The sequence below is a fragment of the Lipotes vexillifer genome, unplaced genomic scaffold, assembly GCF_000442215.2.
Source record: "Lipotes vexillifer unplaced genomic scaffold, Lipotes_vexillifer_v1.1 scaffold66, whole genome shotgun sequence".
Lineage (NCBI taxonomy): Eukaryota > Metazoa > Chordata > Mammalia > Artiodactyla > Lipotidae > Lipotes > Lipotes vexillifer.
In genome coordinates, this window is record NW_006788130.1 from 944,154 (window position 1) to 949,041 (window position 4,888).

Consider the following 4,888-nt stretch of genomic DNA (forward strand, 5'->3'; position numbering starts at 1 on the left):
CGTAATTAGATTTCAATGTTTGGTTTTCAACAAATGATCATAAGACATACAAAGAAGGGGAAAGATATGGCCCATTCAAAGGGAAAAAAATAAATCAACAAAATGTGCATGAAAAGAGCTTGATAGCAGATCTACTACACAAAGACTTTAAAACAATTGTTTTAAAGATGCCCAAAGGACTAAAGGAAGATGTACACAAAGTCAAGAAGATGATGTACGGACAAAGCTGAAACATCAATAAAGAGAGAGAAAAACTTAAAAAATATTCTGGACCTGAAAAAATACAATAACGGAAATGAAACAAGTAATCACTAGAGGGATTCAAAGGCATATTTGAGCAAACAGACGAGTCAGCAAACTTGAAGATACGATAATAGAAATTTATCAGTTCTGAAGAACAGAAAGACAAAAGAAGAAAAGTAAATGAAACATTGTGCCTGAGGGACATGAGCAAGTAGACCAACATATACATGTGGGAGTCTCCAAAGAAAAGAGGGAGAAAGGGCAGACATCATTTTTGAAGAAATAATGGATGAAAATGTCCCCAGTTTTATGAAAGGCATGAATAGAAACATCCAAGAACTGAAAAAAAAAAAAAAACCTCCAAGGAGAAAGAATTCAAAGAGTTCCACACTCAGATAATTATAATCAAATTTTCAAAAGTCAGTGACAAAAAGCATCTTGAAAGCAACAAGAGAGAAGTGACTTGTCACTATGAAATTCAACCATGATTTTTTCCGTTAGCTATTTAAAATGCAATAAACCTTCTCTATATCTTTAGAGTCAAGTCATTAGTTTTTCCTAAGATAGCTTTTCTAGTTTCATAACTCTACAGATATCTTTTTTTTTCGTTATGTGTTCAAATATTATCTAATAGTTGCTGAAATATTCCTCCACTATTATCTCCTCCCATTTTATCTGGACCATATCTTTCTTTTCTCTTTCGTACCTGTCTTGATCATTTTGAACATTATCTTCGATTCATATTTAACAGTGCAGCCCTTTGTCCCATATGGGTGATTAGATCTTTAATATTCTTATGGCTTACCAATCATTCTTACTTCCCTTTGCACTCACAATGAGTTAGAGTCTGAAGATTTACTTCCTACTTTTTGCTGTTCTTCCCTGAATAGCCAGTGTTGACAATAGAATTTACTAGATCTCTGGTCAGTCATGCATTCATTTGTCTTCTTTCTGTTTCAACATATTTCTGTTATTAGTTGAGTCATCTATCTGTTGATAGTCTGTCCCTATCTACATTGGTGGTCTGTCCCTATCTGCATAGATTGACATAGGTTTATAGTTTTCTCATGATAGATACCATGCATGAGTATGTGTAAGTATATATAATCAGTATATGTGTGTGTGTATCAACAGAAGTATTAAAAGATATACATCATATTATTAACACTCTTTATCCTAGGAAGGGTTTGAAAGAGATTTAGAGTGGAATGGGAAGGGATTATTAATTATTCCTGCATTTTCTGACTTAATACATCACCTAAATATAATTTGTATATAAAATATATATTAAAAATAAAATGAAAAAGCATAGCATATCACAAAATGTTTAAAGTAGCTCTTGGCTACTCTGTTCCCCAAATTAAAATTTTGGTACCACTCAAATCAGAGTAAATTGGTATGATGATTTAAAATTCAGATTCCTTTTCCCCACCTCCAAAGTAGCTGAAATCCAATTTTCTGTATTCTTAAGATATTCTGAAGGTGATTCTTACATAAATTAAAAATTAGAGACCATTTTCTCAGAGGTGAGATGGATTGCATTATTTTCTAAGGCCGCCTTGATGGCATTTTGGAATTTTTACTTTTACTACTTCTATGTATACAGTATATATTTATACAAATATTTGTGTTTAATTATATATCAAATTTTACCTCAGATCACCTTGACAACCAAAAAAGGGACAAACAATAAAATGACATGTACATTTCTTATGCTGTATATTCATGTTTAGTTCTCATTACTTCACTAAAATTCAGTTTGTCTTTCTCTTTCTGTTTTACTTTAGTTCCACAAGACACACAACAATGCATATTTTAGTAGTGGTTGGTTGATTGTGAAATAGTTCTCATAGATCAGAATTTGATTTCTGGTGTAGGCAATTCAATGAATCATTTATCACACATTGTGCAGGTGTTCATTAGGAAAGCATCATACTCTAGTGGAAAGAACAGCTATTCTCTCAAGATCTTTCAAGTGCAAAATTACATTAGGGACAATGATAAGAGATTAAGTGGCCATAAGTGCCATCTTTATGTATTATGTTATAAGCAATAACATAAGCAATAGAAATGACCCTTACAGTCTCTATGTTCTAAGCAATAATGTATAGTCCTTTCAAAACTATGCAGAATGCTCAGCATTTCCAGAGAGTATCACATAACTGGGCAGATTCACACTGGCCTCTCAAAATTGTTCCACAATCCTTGTCTTTTTCTTAGTCATCATCATCTTCAGACTTCTAAAATTACTATTTCAAAACTCTTTACATCTCAAATCCCCTAGCTCTAGCTTTGCTCTTAGTATATGACCTAATTTTCTACTTCATATAGAAAACTGAAATCCATAACCAGTAACTACTTTAATTCCCCTAAAATCTATCCATTTGTACTTAGATAGTGATATCTTGTTTATAGACGAAACAACAAGATTTCTGATTTAGATACTACCCATTCATTCCCGTCACAGAACAATTTCTTATAAGGTTTGGGGTTTAAATATATCCTTTTCTTTTCCTTATCTCCCACTGGGTACACAATACATTGCAATCATGGATAGAACTCTACCAATCCAATGAAAGATTTCTTTAAAGTTCCAAATGACTTCCATAATATTAAATTGAATAGGAACAATCAAAACTTCATCTTGCTTGATTCTCATCAATGCTTCATATGTCTGACAACTTTCTTCTACCTAAATTATGACCCTTACTTTTTCTGTGACACTCAGCACTCTTTCTTTATTTCTTATTCACTGTCTCCTCTTTGTTTCTTAAATGCTATTATGACTCATATTTCTGCCCTAGGCTCCCTGCTTTCTTAATACACAAGACTCCTTTAAGAACTCCATCCACTTCATTGGTGTAGATACCACTTAGCCTCTGTTGTGTGTAATAGAAGTAATAACAGCACAGCACACTATAACCAAAACAATGATAGTACTGCATAATATCCATATGTACTTTGAAATTGTTAATGGTTGCCTGTAATTAGATCACTGAATCTCAAGATGTGTATCTCTTAGTGCTATGAGAAAGTGAAAGAAAAAAAAAGGTCCAAAAGAGTTCTGTGTGACTGAAACCATCAAGAGCATATCACTTAAATAGCATATCACTTAAATAGCAACTTTGCTGTTTGTATGTGTATGTTTATATATACATGTGTGTATATATCAAACACATCATATCTCTTAAAAAGAGCAGTTCTAGGGAAAGACACATACACACACACACACACATGCACACACATGCCCACATACTAAATTATATAAAACACAATGTGAAATGGGCAATGAGTGCAAGGTAATAGAATTAAAAAGAAAAGATCCTAACCTAGTCTAGGGAAATTGGGAAAGGCTTACTGTGTTCATATTCAATATTTAAATCACTCACATTGATCTCCTTTTAAAAGAATGTATCTTTAAAAATGAAGACAATAGATATTTAATAGATATTTTTTAAAAAATTTAGGGAGTATAAGTAGCAACCCTGCTAACTGAATACATTGGGGAACAAAGAAAAGTGAAGCTGACTTCTAGGTATTTTTGTTGATGAACCATTGGCCCTTAAAATGTTCTTCATTACTTTAATACTGTAGACACTATTCTGTAGTTATATTAGTTTTATAATTTTGGTTATTTCATAGCCATTATAATCACAACTTTGTATTCAAATTCTAATATCTTAATTTGTTTCCCTTTACTTTTGTCCCAGTTTCCTTCTACATATCAGATAGGACTGTTTTCTTATTTAAAGTGCCTAATATTAATAGTGTTCAATCCCAGCAAATGATACTGATGGTTTTGGAAAAGTTTTACCAAGCTGATTTCGGCTGCCTATACTTATCCAGATAATTTGCATAAGCTATCTGCTATAGTTCCTATTCCCCAGGCTTTCACAGGCATTGCTTTCTATACATTAAGACTGTAATCTGCTCATTATGTCTTACTTCACCACTACTTCATCATCTTCTTGGCTACAGTAGAACCTGTTCTCAGACCCAACTGCACACACACTCATACTGCTGATAAACCTAAATTACCTGGTTATTCCTATCAATGCGTCACTCTGCTTTTCTTTTTAGATTGCAAAATGTTGCTGCAACTAAACAAGAATATGTGTGTGGAGGCATGGCCTCTTCAAATGTTATGTTTTGAGACTCTAACGCAGTATTACTGTTACTTGGAAATATTTTCATTGTTTCTCTTAATTCCTTAGTGAACTCCCTCACAGTAATCTCTCTCAACTATCTCTTGTCTCTTTCCTAGGTTTCTCGCCTTTAAAGACTGTTGAGTTCACAGTCCTTTCTCTCTCCTCCTAATGCATTAATAACAAAAAAAAATTAATCCACATAACCAGCTGTGTTTATGCTTTTCATGATTTCTTTATATGCTCATATTCCTTCCCTTAAAAAGTTTTCATTTAATCTAGAAAAAATTAAGACAAGAGCAAAACACATGAGAAAATGAACTTTAGGTCCAGAAACCTATATTACTGAGAGGGTCTGGCAGAGCTTGGAAGTCTAAAAGCTGAGGAGACAGGCATGACAGGAATCCTTGGTCATCATTGTGAAAAGGATCCCAGGGAGACCAAAAGTGGGAAGACAATCCTACATGACATGGTCTTTTTTTTTTTTTTTTTTTTAGTAT